Below are 19,437 nucleotides of genomic sequence, written 5' to 3' on the forward strand. Positions count from 1 at the left end.
GTTCCGGAAGGTTCTGGAAGCTGTGCCCCTCACATGTGCCTAGACCTGGGCACTTCTTCCTTCCTTCATCTTCTTTACAATAAACCAGTAGCTGTGTCTCCCTGGGGTCGAGGAACCATACGGGCAAACTGACTAGCTCTGAGGGGGGATAAAGGAATGGAGTTTATAGGCTTCTCATGGAAAGGGGCTTGTGGCCTTGGTAGCAGGAGGTGAGGGCATCAGGGACTGAGTTCTCAGTCTGTGGGATCTGTCTCCATCTCCAGGTGGATGGTGCCAGGACCGAGCGGGCTCCAGGAAGCTGAGAGTAGGAAGGAACGCCATCTCTTCTACAGTGTTGGAGATTGAACCCAGGGCCTCGCTCTACCACTGACTGCATCGCAGGACCCACATCATGGGACTTAATAAAAGGCTTTTGTGTTTGTCGTGATTTCAGAGGAAACGCAGATTTACTTCTCCAATGGGTCAGTTATGCATATGCTTGACTTCAGAACAATAAAGGAGCTTTCAATATATTTCTTACAAAGTGATAATGTTAACAATGATGTCAAGCCATAGGAGGAGGGGATGTGGGCGCTTGGGACGAGACCATCCACTGATAGGCAGAGTCAGGGTTCAGATGTGAACCCCCATCTTGAGATCCAGAAGCCCTGCCTCCCACAGACCTTGAGCCAAGCCTGAGGAGGCCGCGTGAAAGCCAAGGACTGCTCCCGGGAGCTTCTCACAGAAGAGTTCCCAAGACCCAGTGGGATTTACCAACTGAGAAAACCTTCTGTTAAACTGAAGCCCACACTGCACACAGGGGATCTCTTGATGATGCTATTAGCTTCAAATAGCTTCCGGGAGGGACTCAGCTCAAACCAAAGCAAGCAGGGAGGGAGGAGCATCTGCATTGCATCCCTGGGGTTCTGATTGCCAGGGCAACCATGGATACAGGAGTGTGATCTCAAGGTATCCTTTGATACTGCCAGATATCCCTGTTGGAGCTCACATCCTAAGACTGAGCGTCTTAAGTCGGTCCCTTCGCTGGAGGGCATGCTGCACACTCATGATCCCAGCAACCCTGAGGTGAGACAAGAGAATCGTGAGTCAGCGGCCACAGAGGTTACAAAACAAGATCTCTGTGTCCCAGGGGGTATAAGAGGGATACAAAGATAATCTATATTTAAAAGTAAAATATGGCAAAATCTCTTTCTTTGAAGGGCCATCTTCGATGTTAATATCACAACCTGTCCACAAACACTCATCTCACCACAAATAGTTAGCATTCCTTTCTGGTCCTCAAACCCGGAAGTCTTGTGATGTGAGGTAAAGACATGAAACAGGCATCATGGTAGCCATCTGAGCGTGGCACAGTGAGGCCACAAGACAGAGCTCTACCTGAAGAAGTTCACAGAAGAGCTGGCATCTCAGCTAAGCCTTGAAATGTCAGGGTACATGTGGGAGAGAAGAAGGTAGAAAACAAAGACCGGTCTGAGGGAAGGGTGTATCAGCACAGCCAGTTTTTTTGTTTGTTTGTTTGTTTGTTTGTTTGTTTGTTTTTGGGGGGTTTTTTTGGGTTTTTTTTTGGTGGGTTTTTTTTTTTTTTTTTTTGGTTTTTCAAGACAGGGTTTCTCTGTGTAGCCTTGGCTGTCCTGGAATCACTTTGTAGACCAGACTGGCCTTGAACTCACATCGATCCGCCTGCCTCTGCCTCCCAATTGCTGGGATTAAAGGCGTGGGGCACCACGCCCGGCAGCACAAACAGTTTTGAGATGTTGGTATCAGCATGGCAAGTGGGAGAGGAGTCCTGGCAAGCAAAGATGTGGGAAGGCCGGAGAACGGAAGGATGGCCCGTGAGTTGCACACACCAGGACCCACGGTGCCCTCAGCTGCAGGGGTTTGGCGTTTGAGGTGTGAGTCTCCAAACTGAACACAGAGAGGTGGGCGAACAGGAGGCAGTAAGATGGGATTGCGTCTCCGAAGAGGCTTGTGTGTGGAGTCTCCCCTAGAAAGCTCACTTGTGCTGGGTGCACACAGGCTGCTCTTCCCTAGATTCCAGGGTCATGCTGAGGCATCCCATGCATGTCATAGCAATGGTATCTTCTTGGTGGCCTTTAATCCCAGCACTTAAGAGGCAGAAGCAGGCAGATCGCTGTGAGTTTGAGGCCAGCCTGGTCTACAAAGTGAGTCCAGGACAGCCAAGGCTACACAGAGAAACCCTGTCTCAAAACAAACAAACAAACAAACAAAACAAAACAAAACAAAAAAAGAAAAAGAAAAGAAAAAAGAAAAAGAAAGAAAGTTATCATACACTGATGACTGCCGCACATAGGCAGGACATAGCTAACTGTGACATCTCAGCTGTGTTCTCAGATCTTATCTGATGACATTGTTGGCTTTGAAGTTGGTGAGGGCTAGAGACCTATAGGTTCAAAGATCTTTAACTGACAGTAGAAAAGATATCAAGAGCAAACACAGAGGTCAGTAACGGATAGCTGTGAGCGAGGCAAAGCTAATTTGGTTCTGGATCTGCAACATTCCAACTTTCTGATCAGTCGGTCAGCCTACGGCATGTTCAACATGGGTTGACGAGGGGGTTGTGTTTTGCGTCTTTGGAAACGTTATTTTATACCACATGGCAAGAACCCCATGTCAGGCACCTTTGGGTGCTCGCCTCCTTCTCAGGGCTGCCTATGGTTTTTGGTGGGAATGTTGTCAGATGATTCTCATCAAGAACACAACAGCCCAGCTGTCCTCACAGCCTGACGGTGACCCTCCTCTGTGTTCTACAGATAGAGCTCTCATAGGAGGGAGCACGAGAGTACCCAGCAGTACCCGCTGCTCCTCGCCCTGGGGAGACTCAGGTTGGCCTCTAACCTGAGGCTTCAATGGGGTACGAGGCTCAAAGGTCTCCTCCCACAGTCCTCTACTTCAGGGGCTCCGTGCCCCAAGTTAAGCACTAGAACAGTCCTTGATGCTTGTACAAGGGCATAAGGCAAGAAAAGAGACGTTCTCTTCCATTTTCATGGCTTTCTCTGAAGCATCGGGGATTCTGGGCTTAGCTGCCTGCATGAGGTCAAAAGCACCATAGTTGGATCTGAATATTGCCCTGATGATGAAAACAAAGCCAAAAAAGGAAAACAAAGGAAAAAAAAATCAAACCCAACTCCCTGTAACAAACACAAACAAGCAACCCAAACTACAGACTGCGACAGTCCGGGCCCTGCAGCCTGTGTGGCTGCACATTGGAGTCTCCCCGCGTGGCCTGGCTGGAGAGGCCGGTACAGCAGGACAGGACTGTACTTTCAGGCCAGTCCCCATTGCTCTCACACTGCTTTCTGGTTCCAGGAGCTGGGTTTCCTTGGCTTCCTTGCCCAGGGATGGAGGAAGGTGACAAATAGGAGAAGCTGCCTTCTTTTTACTTAGAGCCAAAAATGAAGTCGCTTTTCAGGCCCACTTTTGACACTACAGACAAAACCAAACAGGCAAAACCATTTTCTGCAGCCACTGACAGCCACTGCAACCAAAAGTGAGCCAGTACCCACAAACCAATAGCTCCATCGTCTTTCCCTCCAACACCCAGAAACAGGAACCGAGTTCTGAGCTCTACGTCTGTGGCTGACGGACCGGCCTCTGCTTCTTATGCTCTTTATACTTAAGGACCCTGAAGAGGAGATTTACATTTGCCATGCCACGCAAAGATGGAAGGAGAGTGCCGACTTGAAAGGATTGCAGCAGTCACAGAGTGAGAAAGAACTAGGTGGCTGCACTTGGCCCCTGAGCACCGTCAGCCTACAACCATTGCTTTGAATTTGCCCTGATGATGAATTTGGCTAGGCGGCCAAATGAATTGCAGGTGCGAAGCCAGCCTTCTGACTTAGTGTGTTCGAGGCTAGGCTGGGCTACACAGTCCAAAACCAAAAACCAACTAGTTAGGTGTCTTGATGATTAGTTCTCCATTTCTGCGGAATCCGGCACTAGGAAAATAAATTCTTTATTCTTAAAACAACAACAGCCAAGAATGGTGGCACACACGTTTGATCTTAGCACGTGGGAGGCTGAGGGAAGCAGATCTCTGTCAGTTCAACACCAGCGAGGGCAACATTGTGAGACCCTGTCTCACAAACAACTCAAAAACAAATAGATAGATTTAAAAAAAAAACAGAAAAATAACAAACAAATAAATAACAAGGCTGGAGAGATGGCTCTGTAGTTATGCTGCCTTCGCAAAGACCCGGGTTTGGTTTCTGGCACTCACACGGCAGCTCACAACTGTCTGCATCCAGGGGACCTGACACCCCCCTCCTGGCTTCTGCAGGCGTGAGGCATGTACATCGCACCGGTTCACACATGCAGACAAATACACACACACACACACACACACACACACACACACACACACACACCTATGCCTGGGAAGGAAAGGCGAGCTGCAGACTTAGAAGGGGGCTGTGGGGATTTCAGGCTGTAGGAAGGAAGTGGGATGACGTCACTTAATCTATAAATAACAGCATTGCTACCAAGTCCTCCCATCCTGCAAAACAATGAACTCCTTCCCCTCTGCCAGCAAAGGAAGCTGGAGTCTCATCCATGTCTCCGCCCACCCAGCACAGACACAGGGAAGTAATCAGAGCCATGTCTGCCACCAGAGAAACCAGGAACGGAGGCCTCAGCCTGGTAAGAGCCTTTGGTAGCCATATAACCTTCGCTGGCCACCCAGAGAAAGACCACATCCACTTGATTTCCAGGGATTTCACTGAGTCCCTGGATTATCAGCTTTCAGGATTGTGCCTTTGGACCCCCTGTCAGCTACTGGGCTTCAGGCTACTCTGACAGGGAAAGGAGGGGAAATATCCCTCAAAAATCCAGAGCTGGGTCTATCCTCAGCAGCAGCGATATATACCACTGCTACTGCAGCCGCGGCCACAACATTGAGCATTTATCGCTCACCTGGAAGTTTACTATATTGCTGGTAACGCATCACACCACCACCACCAAGGTCCCTAAAGTTCCTTCCAAACCCACTCCAAGGCCCCCATCTCCAGAAAGCCTCGGTTGCCTGCTGGAACTGGTGGGCGTCAGGCCACTGTTGCGCACCTATTCTGCTCTGGACAGTGCTCTGAACCATACGTGCTGTCACTGCCACTAAACACGGCAGTCTGGGTGAGGGTGAGGAAAAGGTACAAGCTGCTCCGAGCAGAGAAAGACTCTGGGCTGGGTGGTCCTTGGGGGATTTGCCATGGTTACCTGTCCCTCTGCTGTATTCAAGCACACTTCCAGCTTGCTTGCCCCTTCCTCTTAGAGGTGAACAAAAGAGGGTATTTATTTGCCTTGCTTTTGGTAACTTCTGCCTTCCTACACTCCCTCTCTTTTGCCAGGGGTGTGTGTGTGTGTGTGTGTGTGTGTGTGTGTGTGTGTGTGTGTGTGTGTGTGTACATGCGCACGACAGAGCCAAGCAGGTGCCTCAGTGGTTAAGAGCACTTGCTATGAGATCAAGAAGACCAAAGTTCACATCCCCATACCCACTTAACAAGCTGGTAGTCATGTACAAACCTGTAACTCCAGCTCTGAGGGACATCTGATTCCATCTCTGACCTCTGAGCATGCATGCATGCATGCATGCATGCATGCACATACACTAATAATAATTACTATTATTTAAATTTAAATATGTTTTTGGAGAGCTGAAATCTCAGTGACGAAGAGCACTGGCTGTTCTTGCAGAGGACTCAGGTTCAATTCTCAGCACCTCCATGGTGGCTGACAACCATCTCTAACTCCAGCTCCACGTGGGGAAGGGGGGGACACGAGGCATCTCTTCTGGTCTCTGGGGCATGATCTTAGTAGCCATGTGGTGTGCATACATACACTCTGGCACATATACAGATAAAATAAAATAAATAGACATCTATTTAGACTAAATAAGTAAGCAAATAGAAAAAAAAGAAAGAGGTTTTGGTCAGCCTACAGTTTGGGAGGCTGAAAGTCCCAGCGTGGGCGTTATAAGTGCAGTTCTTCTGAGAATCAGGGTAGGCTAATGAGCAAGCAAAGGGCACCTGCTCAAAAGCACAGGGCTTCAAGGCTCATGGCCTTTTATACTAGGTCATGTTCACAGCACCTTTGGGTGTTTGTATACTCTGGGTCTCTCTAGTGCAGGCTGTTAGTTACAAGTAGTCCAGGTAGTGGGACTTTTTTTTCATTCTTTACCAGATGGTTTCTTTTATATGTAAATTGTGATGTGCTTTTTGTTTGTTTGTTTCTTTCTTTGTTTTTCTGACCCTACTTTCCCAGCCCATGGATGGCCCCCTGTCGCATCTAGTCAGGGTTCCCTTGGCTGTTTACACATGGACAAGCATAATGGCTCTGCTATCAAACAAGCCGCTGTCACTAAAACAAGCTCACTGTAGGAAGCTAGGAGCAATGAGCCTTTTGGGACAAGCACAGCAAGCAGTTATTGCGTTCTCCTTGAGGCACCGGATGACTGGTAGCTCACTCACAGGTAAACTTTTACTCAGTGTTCTGCCTGCTCTGCTTGCTACTGTCCACAACACCTCTCTGGCAGCTCAGCCATGTGTTCAGCGTGTGGGGACTTAACGCTGTGAGGCTCTAAGCAAGGTCCAGCCCCAGGGCGGTCTGCCCAACTCCCCCTCTTTATGAAGATCTCTTGTTTCCCAGCAATTTCACAGGCCCTTTCCAGGAGACCCCTTCTCTTCCTAAGGTGGTTCTTTGGTTGTGCACGCTTTTGAGTCTTATGACAGACAGCAGGGTCACTCCAATCTGGTGCCCTGTGGATGCTCACTAAATTGAAGCTAAGTATCTCCTGCATCCACCATGCAGATTGGTAACTACTGACATATGACTGTCATTCTGGCCTTCACTGCTAATGCCATGATCCCTACCACAGTGAGTCTTGACCCAACCCATGCCTTTGATGGGTCACAAGCTCCCTGAATCTTTTCATGGGGACACAGGGTAGCAGCAGAGTCCCCAAATGCCATATATCTGAGAACCAAGACATTTTGTTAGACTGTCTTCTCCTCCCCCCCCCACCCCTCCATTTTGGTTTTTTGAGACAAGGTCTCTCTGTGTAGCCTTGGCTGTCCTAGACTCACTTTGTAGACCAGGCTGGCCTCGAACTCACAGCGATCCGCCTGCCTCTGCCTCCCAAGTGGTGGGATTCAAGGCGTGCGTCACCACGCCTGGCTGTAGACTGTCTTTTGTAGCTACCTTTGATGCCACATCCTTGCTATCTCTCCTAAGTCACACTGAATGAATCTAAGTCACTGGACCACTTTTACAATAGACAAGTTATAGTACCAGCCTGGATGTCTGTCAGCAGATGAATAAAAGAAAACGAGATACACAAAGAGAGACACACACATACACACACACACACACACACACACACACACACACACACACTCCAGGGAGTGGAGTTAGTCAGGAATGAAGAAATGAAATCATGCTACTCTCAGGGGAATGACAAACTGAGACTGTTAGTTTAAGAAAAATCAGCAGCTTTAGAAAGACAAATATCAGATGTGCAGAATTATGGGGTGTGAGCGTAAGAGTAATGGGGTGAATATGTGCAAAGTACCACGTGCCTGTATGAGCACATTATACGACTCATGTGTTCACATACTAACTTTTAAAAAGAAAGTAAAATTTTAAAATAGGCCAAATCAGAGAGCACAGCTATCCTCTGGGCCAGCAGCCTCCCCCTAGATCATGTCTAGAGATGACAAGCCTGGGCCTTTAGACCCCATCACACACTGTCCCTCATCCTCACTAGGAGCGCATCCTCAAGGAGACAGGAGGTGCCTTCCTCCCTGGACTACCTCCAGACTCCTTCTTCTCAGTCTTTTGTGGAGGAGAATGGATGCTCCGCGTCCACCGCCCTGTGGCTGTGATTTCCACTAAGCCACCTTCCCTGCAGCTCACTTCACAGCGTCCCTGGTTACATAAGGGAAAACAGTATGTCTGGCAGGGAATGTAATAAACACTGCTTCAAAAGACTACACCGGTGTGCGGTGAGCTGAGGTCAACGCGCAAAGAAGGAACATTGACTGCAAAGAAACGTGGGTCTCACGTGGCGCTGTGGGCAGACAACGAAGCACAAGCCGCGAGACAAGGTCATCTCCGTGCTCAGGCCCCTGCAGAAGGAAACTCAAATACTGATTCTCATGAAAGAAACAAGTTCCTGAGTTCGAGGCCAGCATGATCTACAGAGAGAGTTCTGGGATAGCCAGGGGCTGCACAGAGAAACCTTGTCTTGAAAAACCAATAAGGTGGGGGTGGGTGGGGGGGCAGAGGTGGGGGGAGGGGGGGCAGGGGGGTGGGAACAAGTTGCCTAGCTTGGGGACTGGCTAGGCATGGGATCATGAGGTGCAGATATAGCTTCCAGGGACACCCTCCCCTGTATGGAAAAACACAGTGTGTGTGTGTGTGTAGGTTATTTAGAAAGAACAATGTTTTCTGGATTAAGCAAGCACCCCTCCAACTGCCCACTCTGATAGGAACCAAATAACTATTGAAATAAGAAATGAGCCGGGCGTGGTGGCGCACACCCTTAATCCCAGCACTCGGGAGGCAGAGGCAGAGGCAGGCGGATTGCTGTGAGTTCGAGGCCAGCCTGGTCTACAAAGTGAGTGCAGGATGGCCAAGGCTACACAGAGAAACCCTGTCTCGAAAAAACAAACAAACAAACAAAAAGAAATGACCTTGCGGGGCTGGAGAGATGACTCAACGGTTAAAAGCACTGACTTGTCTTCCAAATTCCCAGTACCCACGTGGCTGCTCACAACTGTCTGTAACTCCAAGATCTGGCACCCTCACACAGACATACATGCAGGCAAAACACCAACGCACATATGATACAAAGGAAAAAGAAAAAAGAAAAAAAAAGAAATTACCTTGCTAAACGGGAAAGGTATCTAATAAAAAAATTTAACCAATAGTGTAAATATGTACCTTTCCAAATATTTCTATATATACTGATATTAAGTAAGATGTTTATTCTTTTGCTGTCCATCTATGCACCTAGGTTCTCCTGCATAAAAGTCTGAAGGTGGCAAAAAGCCCTATTAGCAACAAAGTTGCTAAGCAAAGAATAGATACAATGAATTCAATCAAAATGAAAAGCTTTTGTGCGTCAAAGGACATTATCAAAAAAATGAAAAAGAAGCTGGACACAGTGGCACATGTCTGTAATCCCAGCACTTGGGGAGGCAGACAGAAGTAGATCTATGTGAGTTCGAGGCCAGCCTGTTCTACAGTGCAAGTCCAGGACAGCCAACGCCACACAGAGAGACCCTTTCTCAAAAAACCCAAAAATTAAATTAAATTAAAAATTTAAAAAGTGGAGCCAGCCAATGGTGGCGCATGCCTTTAATCCCAGCACTTGGGAGGCAGAGGCAGGCAGATCGCTGTGAGTGAGTTCAAGACCAGCCTGGTCTACAGAGTGAGTCCAGAACAGCCAGGGCTACACACAGAGAAACCCTGTCTCGAAAAACAAAACAAAGAAAAAAAATTAAAAAGTGAAAAAGATAACCTAAAGATGAGAAATAATACATAATAAATTATGCAACAATAGATTTCAAACCCCGAAGTTTGAGATTCAGACTATGTAAAATAATTCAATAAAGGGAAGAAAAGCAAGACAAGAAGAACCAAAAAGAAAAAAGAAAGAAAGAAAGAAAGAAAGAAAGAAAGAAAAGAAAAGAAAAACAGGCCAGTTAAACATGAACAAAGGGAGCCAGGTACAATTGTGCCCACTTGTAATCCCAGCACTCGGGAGGCAGAGGCAGGTGGATCTCTATGATTTAGAGGCCAGCCTGGTCTACAAAGTGAGTCCAGAACAGCCATGGCTACACAGAGAAACTTTGTCTAGGGTCGGGGAGTGAGCAAAGGGAATAGAGAAATGGCTCCATAGTTAAAGTGCTTGCTAGCAAGCTTGAGGACCTGAGTTCAGATGCCCCAGAATGCACAGAAAAAGCCAGAAATGTGGTGTACATATCTAAGCCTAGCTCAGAGACAAGGAATGGGGAGACAGGTGGCCCGCCAGTCTTAGCCAAAACAGCAAGGTTCAGTTTCAGTGGAGACCCTGACTCAAACAATAAGGCAAAGAGCAATAGAAGAAGATGCCCAAAGTTGACCTCAGTTCCCCACAAATGTAGGCAGAGGTATGAAGACCCACTCCCATATGTAGATATATGCATATAACAACACACACACACACACACACACACACACACACACACACACACACACGGAGAGAGGGGGTGGAGAGAGAGAACAAAAGGCTCGAATAAACACTTATTCAAAGACACAGGAATGGCCACAGGCACATGAGAGATGCTCAGCACGTGAAGTCAGTCACCAGGAAAAGGCAAACCAATCCACGGTGAGCATCACCTCATACTTCTTAGAATGAGAGCTGTTTTAGCCAGGCATGGTGCCGCACACCTTTGATCCCAGTCCTCAGGAAGCAGAGGCAGACAGATCTCTGCAATCTGGGCCAGCCTGGTCTACACTGTGAGATCCAGAATAGTCAGGGCTAGACCTGTCTCAAGAGAGAGAGAGAGAGAGAGAGAGAGAGAGAGAGAGAGAGAGAGAGAGAGAGAGAAGTTTGAAACAGGGTCTCATTTCATAGCTCTGGCTATACTGGAACTCACTGTGAAGACCAAACTAGACTCAAATTTACAGAGATCTTCCTGCCTCTGCTTCCCAACAGTGGGATTAAAGGCATATGCTGCCACACTCGATTAAAATAAGGATTTTGTAACAAGGAAAATGTATGAATGTAGGTGTGACAGACTGGAATCCTTATGGGTTATTGTGGGAATGGCTTTGAAAAGTGTGGGATTTCTTTTTCTTTCTTTCTTTCTTTCTTTCTTTCTTTCTTTCTTTCTTTCTTTTTCTTTTTCTTTTTAGGTTAAGCCTACACCACTTCCACTTGATCCAGCAGTTCTACCCTTAGAAGAGCAGAGAACTGAACTGAGTTCAATTCCCAGCAACCACAGCATGGCTCACAACCATCTATAATGAGATCTGGTGCCTTCTTCTGGCCTGCAGGTGTACATGCAGGAAGAACACTGTACACATAATAAATACATCTTTTTTAAAAAGTGCTTGAAGAAAGAGTCCTGGGGAGGTGGGGTGCTCTGTAGAGCAGGGCTGCCCTGGGCACCCACTCACAGGTGCCAGGTCTGCTACAGATCGTGTATTAGGTTTTGTTTGCTCAAGATTAGAAGCAGGCAAGCATGTCAAGAGGAGGGAAGGACATGCTTGCCTGCACGCCCCTCCTCCTGAAATTATTATGAAATGGAAGAAAAAGCTAAGAGGTCATCATGTGGTGTGGCAAGATTCCCTTTAAGTCATGTTAATGAGCTGGGTGTAGTGTCATAGGGATGTGATCCTGGTTACTCAGAAGACTGAGGTCATAAGTTCAAGACCAGCCAGGGCAACTTGGGAAAACCATGTTTCAAGCTAAAAATTAAAATAAAAAGGGATGAGAGCCAGGCCTGGTGACACATACCTATAATCCTTAGGGGATCAAGGCAGGAGAATCAGGAATCCAAGGTCAGTCTCAGCCTCAGTTCAAGACCAGACTGGACCACATGAGACGCTGTCTCAAAAAAAGAAAAAAACCAAATAAAAATAACAATAAAAAAGGAAAGAAAGAAAGGAAATGCAGAGGGGATAAGAGTGAAGGAGTGAACACCCACCTAACACACATGGCTCCCTCCCTCCCTCTCTCTCTCTTTCTCCCTCTCTCTCTCTCTCTCTCTCTTTCTCTCTTTCTCTCTCTCTCTCTCTCCCTCTCTCTTACACACACACACACACACACACACACACACTCACACACTTCTGTTGGTCATTTATCTCTGATTTCAAATATTATGAGCATGTTCAGCATCCTTTCTTTGCATGTGTCCAAAGTGTCCTACTTAAGGCTTCCTCTGCTGTGAAGAGACACCATGACCATGTCAAAAAAAAAAAAATTTTTTTTTTTTGGTTTTTCGAGACAGGGTCTCTCTGTGTTGCCTTGGCTGTGCTGAACTCACTCTGCAGTTCAAGCTGGCCTCAAACTCACAGCGACCCGCCTGCCTCTGCCTGCCCGAGTGCTGAGATTAAAGGAGTGGTGGGACGCCCGGCCAGGACAACTCTTATAAAGAAAAGCATTCAACTGAGGCTGGCTTACAGTTCAGAGGGTCAGTCCATTATCATCATGGCAGGAAACATGGCAGCGTGCAGGCAGACACGGTGCTGGAGGAGCTGAGAGTTCTGAATTTTGACCCACAGGCAGCAGGGAACTGTGGTCCACACTGAGTGGAGCTTGAGCACAGGAAACCTCAAAGCCCTCTGGTACAGTGACACACTTCCTCCCGCAAGGCCACACCTATACCAACAAGCCACACCTCCTAATAGAGCCACTCCCTATGGGCCTATTTAAACTCCAATAGCTAAGGAGAACGGCTTCCCTGCGGTAGAGTCCCTTCACGGATCCATTTCTGTTGAGTGTCTAACAACATCATTTTCATGAGCTAACAATATGTTACGCATGGCTCATCAATTCCAATTCTAGTCCATATCAGCTTTACAGATGATAACCAAAAAGTGGGAAAGACGATCAATACATGAGCAGGTAGACAGAATGTTGTATGGTCATACAGCAAATATGATTTATCTTTTAAAAAATTTAAAAAAGGTTTATTATGTGTACAATGTTCTGCCTGCGTGTGTGCCTGAACGCCAGAAGAGGGCACCAGACCTCATCGTAGATGGTTGTGAGCCAGCATATGGTTGCCCAGAATTGAACTCCAGAGATCTGGAAGAGCAGCCAGGGCTCTTAACCTCTGAGACATCTCTCCAGCCCCAAATATGATTTATCTGAATAGGGAAGGAAACTGAACCATTCACCTATGGCTGTACTGGTGGGACATGGCAGCATAAGCAGAAAGGGCTTGATGGTTATCGGGGGGGGGGGGGGGGGGGGATTGGGTGACGAGGGAAGGTGGCTTCTGTTGTGTGCTTATTTCTTCCAGATGTAGTAAACAAGAGTGTGAGACACAGACAGAATTCCGCAAGCATACCAAAAACTGGTTGGGGCAGAGTGGTGGTGGCGCATGCCTTTAATCCCAGCACTCAGGAGGCAAAGGCAGGTGGATCGCTGTGAGTTCGAGGCCAGCCTGGTCTACAAAGTGAGTCCAAGACAGTCAACACTATACATAGTTGTATCAGTGAACTTATTGCCACTTTAAAAAACAACAACAAGACCAAAAAGTTAGCAGGCTAGGTCTCTGGAGCCCAGCAAGGTGTCTCAGTAGGTAAAATGCATGCAATATAAATCTGAAAACGTAAGTCCCGCCCCCAGATCCCAAGTAAAGGCGGAAAGAGAGAAATGACACCACGAAGTTGTCCTCTGACCTCCACACACGCACTGTGGTCCGTGCACCCACACTCAACACACATGCTAAAAATAAACAAACTAACAAACACAGAAATGCTTTTTAAAAAAAGAGGTCTCTGAGAGTATAACAGTTATGGGAAACTGAGGGCCGACTACTTTGACTCTGCTCTGGTTCATGAGTACCTTATACGTGTAGAGTGGTCTAGACTTACGCACTTTGGTTTGGTCTGGCGTTTTGTTTGTGTGTACGTATATGGACACAGTCAGCCTCTTCTCCTACCATGCGGGTCCCAGGGATGGCACACCGGTTGTCAGACGCAGTGGCAGATCTTCCCTCCGGCCTCGCCTACTGAGTCATAATCTCTCTGGCCTGAGCTGACTGTTGGAATAGCATTCCAAAGATCCTTTGAATTAAAGGGGAACAGGACGCAAAAATCTAAATCACCAAAAAACCTGGGAAGGGCTTTACAACCAAAAGATGACTGGTTTCGCTGATTTATGTAGGGAGATGCCAAGAGAAACTGACAGTGCTTGAGTTACATTAATGTAATCTTGTTAAACAGCTGTATGTGGACCTGAGTCACACATTACACATTTCATCCATTCACCGTTCAGGGTGTATAGCTCCAGAGGCTTGTTTGTTTGTTTGTTTGTCCGTTTTTTGCATATTCACAAAGTTCTGACACCATCACCACAGCCAACCCTAAAACGTTTCCTTTGCCCCGTAAGAAACTCCAGACACGTTAGCAGTGACCCCTCAGTCTCCATTTCAGTTCTCCTCCCCCAGCCTAGACTGCCACTAATCTTTCTGTTGCAGATCTGCCGGCTCAGGGCTTTTCACCTAACGGAATCATGAATGTGGTATTTTTGTGACCAGCTTCTTCCCTCAGTCAGCATCTCCAGGGCTGATCTGCGCTGTAGAGTGTGACAGTGATGTATTCTTTTTTTTTTTTTTTTTTTTTGGTTGATGAATAATAGCCCATTACATGGGTGGACCACATTTTTATCTCCACATCAGCCGATGATGGGTTTACCGCTTTCTGGGTATTGTGAGTAACGTGTCCACAAGCGTCCACAAACATGGGCACGTGTGTCCTCAGTTCCCTTGGTACATACTGAGGGAGAGGATTGCTGGGTCATGTAGCAGCTGCCTTGAGGAACTACCAGAATGGTTTCCAGAGGGGCTGCACCACTCCCTACTCTCCACTCTCCACAGTAGTGAAGGAGGCTTCCAATAGATCTGATCCCCGGCCAGCACTTATTACTTCTCTCTCTGTCCCATTCCCTTTCCCTCTCCCTATCCCTCTCCCTCTCCCTCTCTTCCTCCCTCTCCCTCCCTCCCTCCCTCTCTCTCTCTCTGTCTTTCTCTCTCTTTTTAATTTTTTAAAGATTTATTATATATAATGTTCTGCCTGCACATGTGCTTGCCTGCCAGAAGAGGGCACCAGATCTCATTCTAGATGGTTATGCGCCATCATGTGGTTGCTAGGAATTGAACTCAGGACCTCTGGAAGAGGTCTTAACCCTTGAGCCATCTCCCCAGCCCTTGTCGCTTTAATGGTCAGTATCCCAGTGTTGCATTGTGTGGCCTCTCGTGGTAGTCTTGCTTGATGGTTCACTGGTAACTGATGATGCTCAACGTCTTACATTCTCTCTCCTTTCTAACTCTTACCATTTCTCCTCTGCCTGATATGTGGCCCCCTAAGAGGTCTCTCCATCTTGTCTTCTGTTCCCTAGAATGTAGTCTCGGGTGGTCACTTTTGGCCTCAAACAGCTCCCTACTGCCCACAGGACAGAGTTCCTGCTTCTGAGCCCGGGACATGAGATCCTGACCCCTTATGCCTCTGCCCATCCAGCCCTCTCTGCTTACATCCTAGAGATGTCTACAAAGTTGACATTTACCCTTTAAGTCCTAGTGCAATAAGAGTCTTCTAGCTGGGCGTGGTGGCACATGCCTGAAATTTTAGCAGCTGGAGGCCAAAGCAAGACGATATCAAGTTTGAGGCCACCCTGGACTACAGAGCTAGACACAGGCTCCGATGACTGAAACGAAATAAACATTCTGAGGAAGCCTGCCTAATGTCACCGTCCGCCCCCCCCCCCCCACGCCTGCCCCAAGGCATGGCCTGAGTGTTGCATGACTCCCTCAAAGACCATTTCCATGGTGGTATGTCAGGCTCACCCAAGGACAACCCAAGACCAGCCCCTGGTTTACACAATGCACATGGCTCTTTATACCGTGAGAGCCCATCTGAGTGATTACAATAGAGCCAGGCCTGGCCCATCAACATAGATTTCTTTCTACCTAGCCCTTGGCAGAAAATTTGCTGGCCTCTGTGTATTGGTCAGTCTGTCTTTGCAGTTACAGAATTCCGGACATTAAACAACTTAAAAGGTGGGACGGCTTGTTCTGGCTGCATTGCAGTATTCTCCAATCTGTGGTCACTGGGTTCCATTGTTTCTGGGCCTGTGATGAGGTTCCAAGAGACCTCTGACCTCCCTCATTTGCTCAAGGCTGCAGTAATCTAATTCAGGCCCAACAAAATGGCGCCCTTAGTTCAAGCCTCTTAAGCCATTGGCTGCAGGTGACTCTAGATGACAATGGATGCTCACCAATCAACGTGGCCTTCCATGGCCTTCCGTGGCCTTCTGTGGCTCTGTAGTGTTGGGGGTGGGGCTCAGGCCCTTGAATGTGCTGGGCAGGCACTAAGCTGCAACACCTCTGTCTGTCTGTCTGTCTGTCTGTCTGTCTGTCTGTCTCGCTCTCTCTCTCTCTCTCTGCCTGTGCTCCATAACCCAGGATGATCTCAAACCTAACAATTCTCCTGCCTCAGCCTCCTAAGTGCTTGGGTGACAGGCATGTGCCACCATAGCTGGCTCAGTCATTTCTTCTTCTTAGCATACCCTCCACGTTGCCTGACTCACCCTATAGCTACGCTAAAATGTCGCCTCCTCCAGGAAGCCTTTCTGGATGCCCAGACCCATCTGCCGTGGAGCGGCTGCTGCACAGCGTACTCTACCCTGACTCGTCTCCAGCATCTCCCACGCTTGATGGGCAGAGCTGCTCGTTGCTCAGCTCCCCACCAGACTGCCAGCTCTGGGAAGCCTGGGAACACACCGGGCGGGTTGGTATGAACTGTGTTGCCTTGTTTTCAGACTCAACCTGTCCCAGATGACTGTCTTAGTGTGCATTTGTCTCCACAAGACCCCTCCTTGGGGTTATCCTGGATAGTAAATGTTATAGCAGTTTTGGTTTCTCAGTTATGTTATATAAACATGTTTTGTTTTAACCCCAGGTGTGGGACATGGGATTGTTTACAGCAACAGACTATTCACCTTGTGAGGGTCTGAGAAGAGTGTGGTCTTTGCCAGCTGCAGGTAGTTTAGTTCTGAGGACTCTGGAGAGGGGAAAAATACCAGAGCCTAGGGAGAGAGGGTGATCAGAGAAAGAAGGCTGCTGGTGCTCTTCCCTGCTGCTCCTGGTTGCTGTTGATGCGGTTGGAGATCTCCTGAAATGAGGATTGGACTTGCCCCAAGGAAGGACCCTAAACAGCAGGAAGTAGGCGAAGAGATCTACGCCCCTTCTCCCCACTAACCTTCTTTCTCTCCTACTTGGTGTTGGGGAGTTGGAAGGGATTGGGGGTGGAAAAGGGGAGAGGATTAAGAACAGAAAATAAGCTCAAGGGGCGGAGACACAAGGCCAGCCTGGTCTACAAAGTGAGTCCAGGACAGCCAAGGCTACACAGAGAAACCCCCATCTCAAAAAAAAAAAAAAAAAGAAAGAAAGAAAGAAAGAATTGGAGAGATGAATCAGAAGTTAAGAGCATTGGCTGCTCTTCCAAAGGTCCTGAGTTCAACTCCCAGCAACCACATGGTGGCTCACAACCTTCTATAATATGATCTAATGCCCTCTTCTGGCCTGCAGATGTACATGCAGGCAGAGCACTGTATACATAATAAGTAAATAAATAAATCTTTTTAAAAAAATCTTAGGGCTGGAGAGATGGCTCAGAGGTTAAGAGCACTGCCAGCTCTTCTGAAGGTCCTGAGTTCAATTCCCAGCAACCACATAATGGTTCACAACCATCTACGATTAAATCTGGTGCTCTCTTCTGGCCTGCAGGTGTAACATGCAGGCAGAATACTGTATATCGAATAAAGAAATCTTTAAAAAAAAAATTAAAAAAATCTTAGGCTACAAGTGAGAGTACAGTCCAGTTTTCTATGTGCTTGGAGGAGCTAGAGAAAGCTGAGGTCCCTAGATTGCTGGTGCCACTCACAAACTTGCTCTCCCCTACTCCCATAACCCCCCCCTGAGACCTTGCACATCTTTAGCAAGGACCCTAAGTCACTGCTCCCTCTTCTACCTGACCAATAGCTGCATGCCCCCCAGCTGCTAGACACCATGGCTGGACATGGCCCCAACTCTAGCTGCTAGACACCATGGCTGGACATGCCCCCCCCACCGCATCCTAGTTGCTAGACACCGTGGCTGGAGCATAGCTGTGAGCAACCAGACCCTTATTCAGAATACCACAGTGCAGTGGGTGGCTCAGCCTTTGCTCCCTGTGAGGGAGAAGGAAGCCCAAGTTAGCCTGAAAAGAACAGCACCATCATGACAGACAGTCATTGAGAAAGAAGACGGGGTCAGACATACCCATCCTGCTGCGCTTCTAGAAGGAAGTGGCATTTTCCAACACTGAATGGATTTCCTTTTCTCATAGATGCTTTGAAAAAGGAATTTTGTTTATTTGTATTTTTTTATTACAGGCATATATTGTCTAATCATGACAGGTAATTGGCTTTTAGAAACAATTTTTTTAAAGATTTATTTATTTATTGTTTTGTATACAGTGTTCTGCCTGCATGTATAGCTGCAGGCCAGAAGAGGGCACCAGATCACATTACAGATGGTTGTGAGCCACCATGTGGTTGTTGGAAATTGAACTCAGGACCTCTGGAAGTGCAGTCCATGTGCTTAACCTCTGAGCCATCCCTCCAGCCCCTAGAAACAATGCTTTTTAAATGTATTTGTTTTGCGTGTGTGTAACAACGCACAGGTAGAAGGTAAAAGAGAAGTTTCAGGAGCCAGTTTTCTCCTTCCACTAGGTGGGTACCAAGGATTGAACACAGGTCATCAGGCTTGGCAACAAGTGGCCTTAACCACTGAGCTATCTTGATGGTCCGAGATGGATTTTGTTTGTTGTTTTAATATGAATCTTACTATGGAGCTTGAATTGGCCTGTAACTCACTGTGGAGCCTAGACTGGTTTGATCCTCCAACCTCTTGCCTTACTCACCTAGGGGCTAGGATTACAGGCATGTACCACCACATCTGCTTTGTATTATTATTATTTTATCTTATTTTATTTTTGACATTGTTACTGGGCAGCCCAGGTTAGCCTGGAACAGATAGCAACTCTCCGGCCTAAGCTCTCGCGTGCTGGGGTCACAGATGTGAGACACCATGCCCTGCTGGTTTTCAGAAATCAAAATCAAGAGACAGGGTAGTTGCAGTCTCCTTGCCCAGCTCTGGCTCTGAGCTTAGCCTTGGAGGCGGGGCTGGAGGATAGCCCAGCACACTGTGGGGCTGGCACGTTGCCGGAGACAAGCTCCTCTCTCCTGAAGCTGCAGCTTCCATACCTTCTTGGAATTTCGGGCCATCTTAACTTTCTCCTAAGTGACTCACGAGGGAGGAGTGAGTGCTTCTCAGCTAAGTAGCTTGCTGGCAATCTGCAGCCCTTCTTAGGGAAGGCCACACAGCTCCAGGATCCCAGATGTGCTCAGCACTACCACCCTGTTAAGAGGCCTGTCAGTGACTGGAACCCTGGCTTCCGATGCTTTTCTTTGGGAAGTTATTGTTGTTGCTATATTCCTGAATTTGAACTTTTACTATGTACAAATACTAATTTTCCAAACCAAAAAAAAAAAAAAAAATTTTAAAGTTGCCTGGCTTGGTGGCTTATGCCTTTAATCCCAGCAGGTAGGAGGCAGGTGGATCTCTGTGAGTTCAAGGCCAGCCTAGTCTACAAAAGTGAATCCAGGAT

General features: G+C 47.6%; 2 long non-coding RNA genes across 2 annotated transcripts; one reads left to right on the forward strand and one right to left on the reverse strand.

Moving 5' to 3' along the window:
* Positions 1–4,527: 4,527 nt before the first annotated feature.
* On the forward strand, positions 4,528–17,355 carry LOC311582770. Its single transcript, XR_014774224.1, has 2 exons — positions 4,528–4,656; positions 16,349–17,355. It is a non-coding gene; the product is annotated as an uncharacterized lncRNA (long non-coding RNA).
* LOC311582769 lies at positions 5,809–18,095 on the reverse strand. Its single transcript, XR_014774223.1, has 3 exons — positions 18,048–18,095; positions 16,727–16,813; positions 5,809–5,850 (listed from the first exon to the last, which is right to left on the reverse strand). It is a non-coding gene; the product is annotated as an uncharacterized lncRNA (long non-coding RNA).
* Between the last annotated feature and the right edge of the window lie 1,342 nt (positions 18,096–19,437).

This window comes from Acomys minous (genome assembly GCF_964271855.1).
Source record: "Acomys minous genome assembly, chromosome: 14".
NCBI lineage: Eukaryota > Metazoa > Chordata > Mammalia > Rodentia > Muridae > Acomys > Acomys minous.